We start from the raw sequence: 17857 nt of genomic DNA on the forward strand, positions 1-17857 counted from the left end.
AGAATGACTCAAGAGCAACTTGATAAGCAAAGAGAAAGGGATGAGAATATCAAGAAGATGCTGGCCCAAATGGAATTTCTACAAGAACATGTGTTAGAAAATGTGAGGAAGCAAATGGGGGAAAATGGAGTGTTTAGAGTTGAGGAGGGTTTTTCCTCAGGTTATTCAAAATCGGGGGAGAATCATGGTCGAAATTCCAAGAGATATGAGAAGGGTTTCCATCCATGCTATTTTCAGCGAGGTGAGAATCAAGGTTGGAACTTTTACAAAGAGGAAGAGCAAAGAAGATACCATCAAGCATGGGCTGAGCAAAGTGACTATTGGAGAAGAGATGATGATTATGAATAAAACCACACTCAATCAAGTGAAAGTCCGAAGTCGAGAGGGAGTGCAAGCAGTCCCCGGGTGAATGACTTGTTATCTCGCATCCTTGACAAAGTTGAAGGTTCGGATGACTTGCTAAAAGGAATGAAGGCAGATTTTTCATCATTAAATACTAGAGTGAACTCTCATGCCGATGCAATCAAACTACTGGAAGGGCATTTGAGTTTACTTTCCGCGCAATTGGAGCCAAGTAAGATGCAAGAAAATGATGATAGAGGTTTGGCTGTGGTTACTCGTAGCGGGAAAGTAGCGATAGGCAAGGTGATGGGCAATGATAAAGAAGAGAAAGGTATGGAGGAGGAAGAAATGCCCATCCATCAAAACATTGCCAACGAAACACAAAATAATGTATAGAAACATAATCCAATTCCAAGAGTTGTGCAACCTTTACCCAAGATATCTCTTCCATTTCCCCAACTCCTTTAAAAGAAGAATGAGGATGAGAAGTTCAAGAAGTTTTTATCGGTGTTCAAGACATTATCAACTAATCTCTCTCTAGTGGAAGCATTGTTGGAGATGCCGGGTTATGCTAAGTTCATGAAATAGTAAGTTACCATGAAAAGAACCTTGGACTTTGAAACAATTTAAGTTTCTCATAGTTGTAGTACAATTATGTTTAATGAGAAAATAAAACAGAAGGAAGATCCCAGAGCCTTTACTATCCCTTGCACCATCGGTATGCTTAAATTCGCCAAGGCTCTATGTGATTTGGGAGCAAGTATAAACCTGATGTGCAATCTATAAGCAACTTGGATTGGGTGAAACAAAGTCCACAACAATGAGGCTTTTGATGGCTGATAGATCTATCAAACATCTTGTGGGGATACTATATGACATATTGGTAAAGGTTGACTGATTCATTTTCACGGCTGATTTTGTCATTCTTGATTGTGAAATAAATGATTAAATTCCCATTATTTTGGTAAGACCATTCTTGGCAACCGAGAGAGAATTGGTGGATGTTGAAAGCGGAGAACTGAATTTCTGGGTCAACGAGGATAAAGTAAACATTAATGTTTGTAAGCCAATAAAACACCCAAGCGATATTCATGTGGTTTCTACTGTTGATGTTATTGATGAGGCGGTGGCTAGTGTGAGTCATTTGAGGTGTATGAGTGAACCACTTGAGGTTGTGCTTGCTAACTATGATGAATTCGAAGTGCAAGGCTACAATGAGGTAGTAGTTGCTCTTTCAGGCATGGGGGAATATTCAAAGACCCTATTGAAGTTGGACATCGATCTGAAAAATTGAGAAAGTCCTCTCGCAAAGCGATCAACCGAAGAACCACCGAATCTGGAGTTGAAAGTACTTCCCTCCCATCTCCTTTCTTGGGGACAAATAACACCTTACCGGTGATCATAGCAGCTGGCTTGTTTTTATGGCAGGTAAAATTGCTCCTTGAGGTGTTGAAACGACATATAAAAGCTATAGGTTGGACTATTGCTGACATAGTGGGCATTCCTCCCGGCATTTGCACTCACAAGATTTAGCTTGATAGTGATTGTAAACTGAGTGTTAAACATCAGTGGATATTGAATCCACCAATGCAAGAGGTGGTGAAAAAGGAGATAATAAAGTGGTTGGACGCAGGTGTTATCTACGATATTGCAGATAGCAAATGGGTAAGTCCAGTGCAATGTGTACCGAAAAAGGGGGGCATCACAGTAGTCCCAAATTAAAAGGGGGATCTTGTATCTATGAGACCGGTGACTGGATGGCGAGTTTGCATGGATTACTGGAAGCTAAACTCTTGGACAGAAAAAGATCACTTCCCTATGCCTTTCATGGATCAAATGCTTGATTGAGTTTCAAAGAGAGGTTGGTATTGCTTTTTGGATGACTACTCTGGTTATAACCAAATCTTCATTGCTCCGGAAGACCAAGAGAAAACCACACTCACCTGCCTATATGGAACTTTTGCCTTCAAACGGATGCCGTTTGGGTTATGTAATACTCCAGCAACATTTCAACGTTGCATGCTGTTCATTTTTGCTGATATGGTGGAGGATTCAATGGAAGTCTTTATGGATGACTTCTCAGCTGTGGATGATACTTTCTAAGCATGTTTGGCACACTTGGGACAAGTTCTCCAAAGATGTGTGGAGACAAATTTGTCCTAAATTGGGAAAAATGTCACTTCATGGTTAGGGAAGGCATCGTTCTTAGATACAAAGTATGGCAAAAAAGGCTGGAAGTTGATAAAGCGAAGACTGAAGTGATTGAGAAGCTACCACCACCAATTTTGGTAAAGGGTATTCGTAGTTTCTTGGGGCATGCTGGTTTTTATTGGAGGTTCATCAAAGGCTTCTCAAAAATTGGACATCCTCTATGCAAATTCTTGGAGAAGGAGGTGAAATTCCACTTTGATGATGCGTGCATGATAACCTTAAAGTGCTTGAAAGAAAAATTTGTCTCCACCCCGGTTATCATTAGTCTCGATTGGTCAGAACCTTTCGAAGTGATGTGTGATGCAAGCGACATGTCATTAGGTGTCGTATTAGGGGTAAAAACACCATAAACTATTTCACCCCATCTATTATGCAAGCAAGACTCTAAATAATGCTCAACGTAACTACACAATTACAGAACAAGAATTACTTGCGGTAGTATATGCGTTTGAGAAGTTCCGGGCATACTTGCTAGGCAATAAAGTGGTTGTTCACACTGATCATAGTGCACTGCGTTATCTGATGGCAAAGAAAGATGCCAAGCCAAGATTGATAAGGTGGGTGCTACTATTGCAAGAATTCGACTTTGAAGTCAATGATAGGAGAGGTTGTGAAAATCAGGTGGCTGACCACATATCAAGATTAGAAGTCAAGGAAAATGACGAGTTGGAGATTGACATAAATGATGCCTTTCCTCATGAACATGTATTCTTGGTGACTCTCAAACAACCTTCTTGGTATGCTGATTTTGCCAATTACATAGTGTGTGGATTAATGTCAGAAGAGCTGAACTTCTACCAACAAAAGAGGCTCTTGTTCGATGTTAAGAAGTAATTTTGGGATGAACCATATTTATTTAGAGAGTGTGCAGACCATATAATTAGGAGATGTATTTCGGAGGAGGAAGCCATCAAAATTCTCGATGCTTGTCACACTTCACCGGTTGGAGGTCATCATGGTGGCATGCGCACAACTACTAAAGTCCTTCAAAGTGGTTACTACTGGCCCTCACTCTAAAAAGATGCTCATGAGTTTGTTAAAAAGTGCACTCAATGTCAGAAGCAAGGTGGGGTGTTTAAAAGACACGAATTACCTCTCATGCCAATTTTAGAAGTTGAGCTATTTGATGTTTGGGGGATAGATTTCATGGGCCCATTCGTGAGTTAATTTGGTAATAAATACATTTTAGTGGCAGTAGATTATGTTTCTAAATGGGTGGAGGCTGTTGCACTACCGAACAATGAAGGGAGAAGTGTTGTTCAATTCCTAAAACACTACATCTTTGCTAGATTTGGTATTCCTCAGTCTATAATTAGTGATGGGGGATCCCACTTTTGCAACAAGTGGTTTTCAGTCGCATTGAGTAAGTATGGAGTTAAACACAAGGTAGCAACTCCGTATCATCCCCAACAAGCGACCAACTTGAAATGTCAAACCAAGAGATCAAAAGCATCTGGGGCAAGAAGTGAATGCAAACATGACTGATTGGTCTCGAAAGCTTGATGACGCGCTATGGGCGTACCACACCACATACAAAACACCAATCGGTATGTCACCATATCAGCTATTCTTCGATAAATCTTGCCATCTACCAGATGAATTAGAACACAAAGCATCATGGGCTTTGAAAGCTCTAAATCTGGACTGGGCAAAAACTTCAAAAGAGAGAGTAGAGTAGTTAAATGAGTTGGATGAATTCAGATTCAAGGCTTACGAAAGGTTAGCCCTTTACAAGGAAAATATGAAGAAATGACATGATTCTAAAATCCTTAAAAAGGAGTTCATAGTGGGAGACTGGGTGTTACTATATAACTCTCGACTTAGACTCTTTCTCGGAAAGCTCAAGTCCAAATGGGCAGGCCCGTTTAGAGTGACACGAGTGTTCACAAATGGTACCATTGAAGTTTAAGGTCAAGAAGGACCTGCATTCAAACTGAATGGGCAACACTTGAAGTTATACTTTGGCGAGTGCCAAGAGATTTCTCTGATTGAGGTGATGTACCTAGAAGATGCTTGAGAGCATTTCCACGTCGTGCCATGGCGTTAAATAAGGTGCTTCTTAGGAGGCAACCCAAGTGTTAGTATTTTAAATAATGTGTGTTGATTTTGTAGGTGCAAGATATTGTGTGACAAGAAGATGCTATTGGCAGATCATCGAATCCATTCGGCGAGCCCGACACAGTCCACCTTATGGACTTCAAAATGGAGCTAAGATACTAGAACATTTGGTGGGAGACCTTCATTACTCGGTGAATTGCCGAAGTGCTTGGGCGACCCAATTTTCCCCGCCTTTCTGCTCCAGTGCTGATAGCCTAATCCAATGAATGTTCGGCGAGGTCATAAGTCCATTATGCGAAGCTCCGACCTGTTCGGCGATCTCCTTCATCTTCGCTGATTTGCCCCTTTGTGAGAGTGTTCCATACTGGAATTAAGGTCGATATCCAAATCATTGAGCGCACCACCGAGTCGTTCGGTGACTGTTTTAGTTTCTCGCCACATGGGCACCTAGTGAAGATTCCTCATCACCTTGTTCTGCGTATTTACATACCAGTATTTTATCTCTATTTGTTAGTTTTTTTATTTTTATTTTATATTTTATGTTTGGTATCTTCTGTTCTGTACTCACATTGGGGACAATGTTGAATGCTTTTGGTGGGGGTGTGTGCTTGGTTAGCGAATCCCTCGTTTGTTCGAAAAGTTGAAAATTTGAGTATCGATCTTGATCAATACCAATGAATTAAATAGTGCTCTCAATCAAACAAAAATGAATGTGCGGCTACGATGAGGCCAAGTGCAGTTGCATAGACAATATCTGAACTTTTTGAATCTTGTTGTGACTAGTCGGCTATCGAATGGAGGCTCTTGTGATGAACATTGCACACTAGCGAAAGTGTAGAGTCTTGTTTGATATTTGTACCAATTCCTTGTGTGATGAGCTTATTGTGAACCATTTGTGATGACACCTAGAATTTTCCCCGTTATTCCGGTTTACTAAGTGATGCAAGCTCTTGAGATGATCTTAGGCAAAAATTCTAAAGAGTGAAAAGATTTGACATTATACCTCTTTTGTGGCCAACCTTGTGAGTGTGTGAACATTGCTTGAACACCCTTTGAGACTTAACCTTTTCTTGGAAGAAACTTGATACAATGGTAACTCTCTCTTTATCCATTCACCTCTAATACTAATGAAGTGTGGTTTGTTTGAATAACCAACTTAGGCCAAAAGCCTAAGTTGGGGGTGTGGTGAAAATATAAGGCAAATCCAGAAGTGCAAAGAAGTCTCCCATTATCCATGGTTTTGAGAATGACGGAACCCCTCCATACAGAAAAAAGAAAAGAAAAATGAAAAAGAAGAAGAACGAAAAAGTTTAAAAATAAAGTGTGAAAGTTGCAAAAGAAATGAGGTGTCCAATATGCCATGGAAAATGAATAATAGGGTGAATTGTGAGCAAATGTGTAAATGTTGAAGAAAAGGATAGAAAGTGATGTTCATACCACATTTCATGAGGAAAGAAGCCACTGAGCCTAAATGACCATACCTTTACAGTCAACACCATTACAAGCCTTGAAAAGCCCCTTTTGATATTGAGTGAGTTGAAACAAATGTTGGTTGGAAAATACGGGCAAACCTATGGGTAAAGTCATGCATGTATTCATCTTTGTGAGTGTGAGAGTTGTATGTGATTTCGGAGCTTTAAATAGTTGAAGAATAGTGTGTGAATATGGAATCATTCTTTGTGTGAGGGCATTTGAGTACCTTTGTTGAGCTTGCTTGCATTTAAAGCAAGTATTGTGAACTTGAGAACCTTTGGTAATGGTGAGTCATACTTGAACCTTTGAGTGCACAATTGATCCTGGCATAAGTAAGTTGAGTCTTTTTGTGTAGCACTATTTGAGGCATCCTTTTTGAACTGCTGAACTTGAGTTTTACTTGAGGACAAGCAAAAGTTTAAGTTGGGGGTGCTGATGAGTTTGAGATTTGGACTCATTTAGGGCTTATTTACAATTACTTAGTGTCCTCAAATGCTTATTTTGTGCAAATAACTGATGTAAAACTCTTGATTTCTAGGCATATGGATCGAGGAACAAAGCTAGGACATAAATGGACAATAAAGACAAAACGAGCAAAAAAGAGAAGGGAAAAACAAGCCTGATGATTGCCGATGTCACTCGGCGACTCACCAAGTTGTTCCGCTACCACCTAAAGTTACAAAATGCTGAGGTTGGATTAGGAATCATTACAACAATCAGCTGTTCCATTCGGCGTGACGCTCATCGCATCGACGATGGATGACTAGGTCGTTGAAAGCACCAATGGAGACCTAAAAAATCAGAGATGGGCAAGGCAAAAGATAGAAGGGTGCATCACGGAATGAAATGGCAACCATGAGTTTTCTCGCCTAAAATTACAGTGGTCGGGTGAAGAAAATGTGAAGCAGGAAGGCGAGACGAAATGACAATCGGCGAAGCCTGACTTTCCTCGCCCACTGGCCCCAAAAAAGTCACACCAAATTTTGTATAAATTGTTTTTTGCATGAGAGAGGAAGCATTTAGAAATTGTGAGGAACAAACAATAGAGAGCAAAATACTGTTATTATTGATTTGAGGTGATTTCTAGCAAGTTCTTCAATTGGGTTTTGTAATAAAGGTCATATTATAGAATTTTAGCATCCAAACTTCATTTTAACCAGCTATAGAAAACATGACATGTATTGAATTTCATCTTTTTACCATGGTTGGCTAAAACCCTAACCTTGGGGGTTTGACAAATGTGACCAATTATTGCATTTGACTAAATGGGTGTCATCGATTAGCGAATTGTGGTGTTAATTTGAAGTGGGCCTGAATTATCATCGTTGTTTAAATTCATTATTGCATGCTTAGTGCAATATAGTTTAGAGTTTTTTGCTTGCTTGAGAGAGAAACATGTAACCAACGTGATAATTGGGCATCCTTAGTAGTGGGTCATTGTGGTTTCAGCTTGAGAGAGTGAAACTCAAGATTCAACCTTTGTGTCTATCTCAAAAGAGTAGACTTGATGAGAAAGTCGGTTGGGCGTCTTATAGTTAGTGCTGAAGTTCGAGAGAATTCATCATAAATAAGGTAATTGTTCGAGAGAAAATTACTTTACTTATAGCCTACTCTACCCACAACAAATTGACATTGTAGGTAATGATGTTCACCCATTAAGTTGAATTCAATAGTTGGTCAGTCAACCCCCAAGTGTTTCCTCGTTATTTGATTGTTGAAGTGGGTTAGTAACTACAACCTGAAATTTGAATCCTAAAACCTTAAGTGTGGTGCTTGTTCAGCTGAGAAGATCATTGTCATGCTTTCATATTTGAATTCACAAAAAAGTTACTCTCTTTGGGATCGACCCCAACTTATGTAGTTTGGTTTATACTGATTTACGACCATTGACACTTAGAATTGGATGAAGTGTCTTTGAGCGTTAATCAAAATGGCGCCACTGCCTGGGAGTAGCGTTGTTTAGAGTTCTTGTATCAAAATTTGACTTGTGAATCTGTCGGCTGTAGTTGAATCGATTTAGGTGGCTTTGTGCTAGTGTTGAGTGGGGTGACTAGAAGTAAGAATGAATGAAGCTGAGGTGGATGGTAGCCAAGCAGAGGTGCATTTACCATCTTGGTAGGGTGATGGATGTTGAGTCTAAAACTCCTTCTCTAGAGTCAGTTCTGGTAGTGAATGAGTTTTCAGAAGTTTTCCCCGATGATTTACCCGGTATTCCTCCTGAACGGGAAATAGATTTTTGTATCGAACTTCTACTGAATACACAACCTATCTCCATTCCTCCCTATAGAATGACTCCGGCCGAATTGAGAGAGTTGAAAGAGAAACTAAGGGATTTGTTAGACAAGGGTTTTATCCGGCCGAGTATCTCTCTATATGGTGCACCAGTGTTGTTTGTTTGAAAAAAGGATGGGTCTCTTAGAATGTGCATCGATTATCATCAATTGAATAAAGTGACCAATAAGAGTAAATATCCCCTTCCGAAAATTGATGACTTGTTTGATCAACTTCAAGGGGCTAGCTATTTCTCCAAAATTGACATTCATTTGGGTTATCACCAATTAAGGGTGAGAGGGGTTGATATTCCTAACACGGACTTTAGGAGCCGGTATGGTCACTATGAAGTTGTGGTTATGTCATTTGGGTTGACAAATGCCCTGGCGACATTTATGGATTTGATGAATAATGTGTTTCGACAATACCTTGATATGTTTGTGATTGTGTTTATCGATTATATTTTGATCTATTCAAGGAGTGAGAATGAACATATGGACCATTTGAGAATTGTGTTGCAAGTTCATAAGGACCAACAACTTTTTGCAATGTTTAGCAAGTGTGAATTTTGATTGAGATCCGTAGCTTTCCTTTGGCATATTGTGTCAAGCAAGGGTATTCAGGTAGATCCTAAGAAGACGGATGCGGTCAAGAGTTGGCCTAGCCTCTAACTCCTTCCGACATTAGAAGCTTTTTGGGTTTGGTCGGTTACTATAGGAGGTTTGTTGAGGGGTTTTCCTCCATTGCTTCTCCATTAACGACTTTGACTCAAAAGAAGTCTAAGTTTGAGTGATTGGAGGCTTGTGAGAAAAGCTTCCAAGAGTTGAAAGATTGAGTTACTTCCGCTCTGGTGTTGACTTTACTAGAGGGTACAATTGGGTTTGTTGTATATTGTGATGCCTCTAGAGTGGGTTTGGGATGTGTCCTCATGTAAAACGGGAAAGTGATTGCCTATGCTTTAAGGCAGCTCAAGGTACATGAGAAGAATTATCCGACCCATGATGTTGAATTAGCGGCAGTAGTATTTGCCTTGAAAATATGGAGACATTACTTGTATGGGGTCCATGTGGATGTTTTCACCTATCACAAGAGTCTTTAATATGTGTTTAGTAAAAAAGACTTGAATCTCCGACAAAGAAGGTGGTTAGAACTTTTGAAGGATTATGACATGAGTGTCCTTTACTACCCCGGCAAAGCTAATGTTGTAGCAGATGCACTTAGCAGATTATCCATGGGTAGTGTGGCTCATGTAGAGGATGGAAAGAAATAATTGGTTAGAGAGGTGCATAGATTGGCCCGACTAGGTGTCCAACTAGTGGATTCCACCAAGGGTGGAGTCATGGTCTATAATTGTTCCAAATCATCCTCTGTGATGGATGTGATGTCTAAACAAGATCTTGATCCTTTATTGGTTGAGTTGAAAGAGTCAGTACTCAAGAATTTTGTTAAGGCTTTCTTCCAAGGGGAAGATGGGGTACTTAGGTACCAAGGTCAAATGTGTTCCAGATTTTGATGCTTTGAGGGAGAAAATTTTAGAGGAGGCTCATAGTTCTTGGTATTCTATTCATCCGGGAGCCACCAAGATCTACCGTGATCTATGAGAAGTCTATTAGTGGAATGCTTTGAAAAGGATATTGCGGGATTTGTAGCCAAATGTTCTAATTGTCAACAAGTTCAGGTTGAGCATCAAAGGCTAGGAGGCTTTTTGCAAGATATACCAATTACCACTTGGAAGGGGGAAGAGGTGAATATGGATTTTACTTTGGGTTTGCCTCGTATCCGAATGCAACATGATTCTATTTGGGTCATTATAGATAGGATGGCAAAATCAGCCCACTTCATTCCCGTCAAGGTTTCTCATTCGGCGGAAGACTATGTGAAGTTGTATATAAATGATATAGTTAAGTTGCATGGGGTTCCTTTATCTATTATTTCTGATCGAGGTACTCAATTACTTCACACTTTTGGAAGTCATTCCAAAAGGGGCTTGGTTCTAAGGTTAAGCTTAGCATGATTTTTCATCCCCAAACAGATGGTCAAGCGGAACCCACCATTCAAACCTTAGAGGACATGTTGAGGTCATGTGTGATAGATTTTAAAGGTAATTGGGATGACCACTTGCCATAGGTAGAGTTTGCCTACAATAATAGTTATCATTCTAGTATTGGTATGGCTCCCTTTGAAGCCTTGTATGGTAGGAGATGTAGGTCTCTGGTTGGTTGGTTTGAGGTAGGTGAAATTGCTCTTATTGGTCCCGAATCAATTTATGAAGCTAGTGAGAAAGTTCGGCTCATTAGGAAGAGGTTGAGAATGGCTCAAAGTAGACAAGAGTCTTATGCCGATGTGAGAAGAAGGGATCTAGAATTTGAAGTTAATGATTCGGTCTATTTAAAAATCTCACCCATGAAGGGTGTGATGAGGTTTGGCAAGAAAGGGAAACTTAGTCCCCGGTGTGTAGGCCCATATCAAATTTTGCAACGTATTGGGAAGGTTGCCTATGAGTTGGCTCCTATTCATCCGATATTTCATGTTTCTATGCTTAAGAAGTGTATTGGAGATTCGACATCCATTATTCCCTTAGAAGGGTTGGGAGTTGATGAAAACCTTTCCTATGAAGAGGTTCCGGTAGAGATCCTAGATTGGCAAGTCAAGAGATTGAGAAACAAGGAAATAACTTCTGTGAAGGTTTTATGGAGAAATCATTTAGTTGAGGGTGCTACTTGGGAGGCCGAGGACGATATGAAGTCTCGATATCCTCATCTCTTTCCTTCTACTCCTATTATAGCTTGAGGTAATTAGTTCCTCTTGAGTTTCAGTGTTTTGGAAGTCATGTGTGTTGTATGAGCTTTTCCATGATTTCCTTATGTTGTGCATGTTCTTGATGAAATTTATGTTTAGTAAGAAAAATGAGTTTTTATGATTGACTTTCCTCATGTTGTTGTGCATTTAGTATGAGTAGCTTATTTGACTTCATGAGATGAGTTGATGAACATGCCTTAGTATGCTTTTGAGAGTAATTGCATATTGGCTCCATGATGTTGTGTTGAGCATTATTTTAGTTGGAGAAGGTAGTTTCTCCTATGAATATGAGAAATATTGAGTTTCATGCATATTGGGTTGTTTGATGTAGTTCCTACTTCCTTGTATTGCATTGACTATGTTTTGAGATGGAGTTGGTGTTTCCCCCTTTGATTTGTGCATTATTTTGATGTTTCATGCATGATGGGCTGCTAGTCTTGAGTCTTTAATTCCGTAAGGTGTCTAGATCACCATTCGAGGACGAATGTTCCCAAGGGGGAACTACAACATTTTACACGTTCAACCACCCTAGAAAAGTGTGGCCTAAACTATAAAAAAATGTTGCCTTTGATCAAAGGCCACATTTATTGACTTTAGGGTACACTTTTCTGGGGGTGGCCTAAAGAAGCATAACCTTAGACTTTAGGCCACACTTTTCAAGTGTTATCTTATCAACTACGCTTCAAAAGTGTTGCCTATGAGGTAAAAAGGCCACGCTTTGCATTACCTGTTATAGCAACATTTCTATCTCCTACAACTATACTTTTAAGCGTAGCCTTTGCTTCCATATTGGCTACGCTTCTGAAGTGTAGCATTTTGTAGCTTATCTACCATAACACTTTGAAGTGTAGTGTTTGCCAATATTCATACGACAATTTCCAATTAATAAGCTACACAATTAGCGTCCCTATGGCAACAATTTTGAAGTTTTGCAATGTTATTTTGGCTATAAAAATATTTATATGCCACATTTTTTTAATTGAAAAATTACAATATAGTTTTATAATAAATAAGCACTAAATTAGCTAATAAATAATTCAAATGTATAGATTTAGAATAAACATCGAAAATCAATGTTTTGTACTAAACATACATCTAAACCAATACTTTATGTACTAGCAATAAATTTCACAAAACCAAAAATAATATATTCAAACTTCTACAGTAGTTCAAAAACTCATCATCTGCCGTGATTAGAAATGAATTTTCTAACATTTGATAATCTATCGAGTTGATTTGTGGCCACCATTCAAATTTGATCACTGACACTTTCCTACACATTCAAAATAAAATTAAAAATTAGAAAAAAGCATTGGAAAAAAACCATGTTCATTGTTGTCTCATCTAATACCTCATTATAAAAATCACTTCATACAATTCAATTCTTACACACCATATGAAACAAAGCATAGTACAAACCAAAAATCAATATTAAGACTTCCCAAAGCTAAGATTGTAAGTACCACTAACAAAAGGTTAAATTTTGTTTCAATAAAACAAATATGTTGTTCTAACTCTCTCGAACTAGCTAGCTTAACCTAACCAAATCAAACAGACTTATCTAATAGAAAACTCAAAATTATTTAAAATTGACAACATTCAGTATTTCTTTGTCCCTTTAACCCAGAATAATGGAGGCACAACAAAAACAACATATGTCTAACAGAGAGAATATACGATACATCAAGCACTCTATATTAAACATTCATCAAAAGTAACGGGTTTCAGAAAATAGCAGATTCCATAAAATATCAAGATATTTTCATCATTCTTAATGACTCTTAACTTGAAACGATGGAGAGATTTAATTGGAAGCCTCAACAGAATATAAAGGCCAGGTTTTTTACGAATGTCAAATATAAAATACCTTTAAAGAACCAATGCATGAGTTGAGCCAAAAGATTGTGGATGATTTTAACCTTCTAGAGCTCGTGAACTAATTGCATCAACAATTAAAGTAAACTTAGATCCTGCACACCCTGTAATATCTTGAACATTCAATCTAGGATTCCCTTGCACTAATTGACTAAATAAATGTCGCATTTCTTCCCTATTAACTTCTACACACATATATAGTCATTTTTCTATACAATATAGTCCATACCCATTAACTTCTACACACATATATAAACCAAATATATGCCAAAACTATTAACTTTTTGTTTTTGACAACACTAGTTCCCTCTTGTGAGAACCAACCTAGGTACAAAACCAACAATACAAAAATAGTTCAACTAAGGTAGTATAATTAGTCCAATCGCAAAATAGTCCTGCGCCTGCAACCAAGAACTGGAAAAATTTGAAAACAATTCAGCGACTATCACCAAGAACTGATTTTTTTTTACATCCACTCTTAGAAAACTGTTCTATGACTGTGACCAAGAACTGAAAACAAAATTTCATCTCCTCACACTCGCAATAGAAGAAGAAGAAGGGATTCCTCTCACAAGACACCACTGTCTCCTCCTCCAATAACTAAAACCGGAGGGATACCTCACGCATATTAGTTCTCTTTTGAATAATAGTATTACAATAAGTAACTGAAATATATATACAAGATCATCTACAAATATAATACACAAGAAGACAAAATGATTTTTCCTAAGAGATGTTAGAACTTGAACTTGAAGTGTCCTGAGGGGCTTCAGATTGTACCTTAACTTGGGGAGCAAGAGCTTTTGGATCAGACCTTTCAAGTTCTACTACATTTATTAATTCGGTTTCTGGTGCATTCAATACTTCTATTTCTGGTGCATTCAGTACTTCTATTTCTGGTGCAGCTACTGGAGCTTGGAAACCTTCAACTTCTGGTGCAGTTGGTGCTATTATAGTGGTCACTTAAGCATTTGTGAAATTCTTTATTGCACTATCTTGAAAAAAAAACCAGTTATGTGTAATCAACAATCAGTATTTCTTCCAAGAAATATTCTAAGCACATTGCTTCAATCAGTAAAATGTAAACACAATGAAAAATTTGCACTTTACAGTAAGCTGCACATTTTACTCTCTATTTAATATGTACTTCCAAGCTGCATCAACTTTAATTCTGTACTTGTTTTCTCCCCCTGCAGATATAGTATTGTAGCTTGGATCATTATGACTGAAAAATAGTAGAAGATAGTAAATGTGCAGTTGACAAAGCCAATATCTCCAAAGTTAGCATCATACAATATTTCTTGGCTATACATAGTGTGTATCTACAACAAATAATATTCAACAAATCAGTCATATTTTTCAGTCAAACTAGAGTCAGCTAGTTCCAAAATGACTATATTGTATGCTTACAACTGCTTACCGCTATCATCTGGAGAGTTGTATCTGTCTCCAAAAGAAAGAAATCAATTATGGAGACCACTATAACAAAACAATATTTCTAGCAAGTGTGGTGAAGTGTGGATTATTTTCATGGGCTTAAACTTGTTCATATAGTAGCTAAGGGATGGGCTCGAGTACTTCCTAAAGATAATAAACCACAAAGCATATGCAAGTGTAAAGAACGTACCAATATACCTATATGCACATGACGAATAATTTTATCTAAATAATACTAGTAATGTTTTAAGAATTCAAGCCTCCATTGGTTGAGCTATACAAAATCTTCTACTTCCTAGAACTAAGAAAGAGCAGATATTTAATTGATCAACATACTAGTCAGGTGAGTTATACGAATCATCGATCTATTCGGGATAGAGAAAATGTCGTGAATCTGAAATATAAATAACAGAGTAAATGTAAATTTGAAATATAAATAACATATTATGTAGTTCGTAATTCTTGCATCTATCAAAAGAATTTTCTTTAGATCTTAAATTTTATGTATGATAGTTGGAGCACCAATAACTGATTGTGATGCTAGAGCTTTGCCTCATCTTGCTAATATGCTGAAGAGGCTCAAAGATGCTTAGAACTCTCGAAAAGTCAATGGTGTTATTCAATGGGTAGTTGATGCAGTCACAAATCTTGTTAATGAAAATAGTAGCATCAAAACTCATGTTAAGTTGGTTTATTCATATCTAAAAACATTGCTATTGCAGCATCTACGAAAATGGAAAACAGAATAATGAAAGAAGAACGTGGATTCAAGATTGAGATAAAATACCAACCTAGTATATTGTTGTTTTCCCCTTCTATCCTAAAAGCCATATTATTGTTACCTTTTAAAAGCCTATTCGACCTTGTTAGCTGATAATAGCTACTTCCTAAATAGAGTTCCGAATTACCCAACTAATAGTGTATATTGAGCATCATGTTGGTCAGTACTAACCACAAAAGAACAATCCTCCAAATTAAAAAAAAAATCATAAAATAGATAACACCAGTTGTGAGTGGTCAAGGACTTAATAGGAAGCTATAACTGTAAACCACTGTGTTTGATTCTAACCAGATGTCACCATGTTTGATGTTCCTACTTCACAATCATGAATCACCTATAGATAAGGTATTCTAATAAATCAAATAAATAAGATATAGAGAAACTATTGTATTCCCAGATTATTAAAGCAACTTTCAAGACTTCAACTAAAATAAGAAATAGAATGGAAGAAAAATACAAAACAGTTGAAATAACACCTCCCTTCTACACACAACATATAGGCTTGTGTTCTTTGGCATAGAACCAAAACACACACAAATTACGTTCTTTAAAAAATTTATACACTATTTCTCATTATTCAATTATATTAAATGACATAAGAGTTCTTTTGTAGAGAACTATTCTTTGTGACAAAGAAAACATCTCTTTTAGAGAGCCCTATCTGTTTTCAATGATGCTTCTACAGAATCTGGGATCATATGCATACAATATCTTTTGATTCCTCAGTAGAAATAAAAGCTAATAGTCTGAACATGTAATAACATGGCCATGCCTCTTGGGTGATATATTTTAGATGAAATAGTTGTAGAAATAGAATAGAAACTAGAAACTAGTATTGGAACTTACTTTTGATATGAAACAGGTATCCGCATCAGAATCATGTGAAGGTAGGAATTTGTCATAAGTTTCATAAAATATCTCATTGACATCCCCAAGAATGTCTACGCCATACTTTAGCTCATTTTGGGGGTCGTTGATTTCAGCTTTTGTAAAAACAAAGACAATATATTCTCCTTTTGGATAGACATTATGGGAGTAGGAAAAATAGAAAAGGTACCTGTAACCTCCATGTTGAGTAAATAATTTTGAATTATCTTTAAAGTTTCTCTGAACAAAATAATAGATTTAGTAAGCATGTATTTGATAATAAATAAGAAGAGTCACTTCCGAACAATTGCTTAGACAAAGGAGGACTTAGTTACTAGCTAGTGACATATAAAAGTAAGGTCAAAGTTAGTGTGCTTCATAATGTTATTTTTGGAAGCAAAAAGCTTGAACTTTTAGAGAGATCCTTCTATGCTACACACCACACAATAGGATATGATAAATCAATAGAATATTTGAAATCCTAAACATACATATCTGATTTGTGACCAAGTCACTTCTACGGTAAATTGGCTTAGATTGAATGAGAATCATTAGTGTAAAGAATGAAATGACTTAGTCAATCTATACATAAGCAATACAGAATTAGATTTAAAGGTCTTTAGTCCATAACACGAAAGTAGAAACATAAAGAAGGTTGATGTATTGACATTAAAATCAAATCTAATTATAAATAAATAATAAAACTAGAAAGTTGCACTTTCTAATTTACAGTATCAGTAGGCAAGATCATTATATGACGCGTAGAAAGTTTCTTTCCCCTAAAAGACCAAATAGCAAAAGAGAACAAGTAAACAAGATCTAGGCTTCAAGATAAAGACAATGATAACATATTATGTTGTTGTTTCCCCTTCTTTCTTAAAGGTCGTATAGCTGTACATTTTGAAAGCAAATTTGACTTTGTTAGCTGATAGAAGTCAATTTCTAAGACATTTACAAGCTTTGAAATAAATATTTCAATCTCTAATGTCCATACTATCTCAAAATAAAAGCAACTAACTAATACATAGGCACAAATAAACTAAAAGAAAACAAAATGAAGCACAAACATTTCAAAAGACAATCTACAACACCATTCCAGAACACCTGGCCAATTTAATTGGACACCGAGTTGAATATTATATGTAACATAATGAAACTAAAATTTAGAAAATGTGAAGATTATTTAGAAGTTAAATTGCATCTATTAATTAAAAAACTCATAAAATGAAAAGATAGTCATACAAATTATGATTTTTTGAATACAACAACAAGGCAAAACTGATGAACAGAAGAAGGTTGGCATTTATGAGTAGATTGATTGAATCTATCTTCGTCGTTACAACCCATATCCACACCCATAAATTCCCTAATTTCTCCAAATAATGCAGAAATTCTTCCAACTATTTCTCCAGTTTCTTGAATGTAGGCATACCCAGTATCGACTCCCGTAAAATCCCTACTTCCTCCAAACAATGTTAAAATTCTTCGACCTATTTTTCCAGTTTCTTGGATTAAGGTAAAGAAAAATTTGGGAAATCACCACCATCCATCGAAGTAGTGAAAAATGTAGAGTGACAATGAGATTTAAAAAATGAAGAACTCAATAAGTGGAGAATTTTTGAGTAGAAATGAGAAGAAGGAAATGGGGTTTAGGCGTGAGATTTGTGATATGGGCACAAATTTGATTTTAGGGTTATGTTTTTTATATTGAGAGTTTTTTAATTTATTTTGTAGGATTTTAAA

General features: G+C 37.0%; 1 protein-coding gene across 1 annotated transcript in view; it reads left to right on the forward strand.

The window, feature by feature from the left end:
- LOC125816838 (chromatin remodeling protein EBS-like) overlaps positions 1-17857 on the forward strand; it is a 950056-nt gene that overhangs the window by 140547 nt on the left and 791652 nt on the right. The window lies entirely within an intron of this gene.

Source organism: Solanum verrucosum, unplaced genomic scaffold (assembly GCF_900185275.1).
Source record: "Solanum verrucosum unplaced genomic scaffold, falcon-dt-bn FXZP01000084.1, whole genome shotgun sequence".
Taxonomy (NCBI): domain Eukaryota; kingdom Viridiplantae; phylum Streptophyta; class Magnoliopsida; order Solanales; family Solanaceae; genus Solanum; species Solanum verrucosum.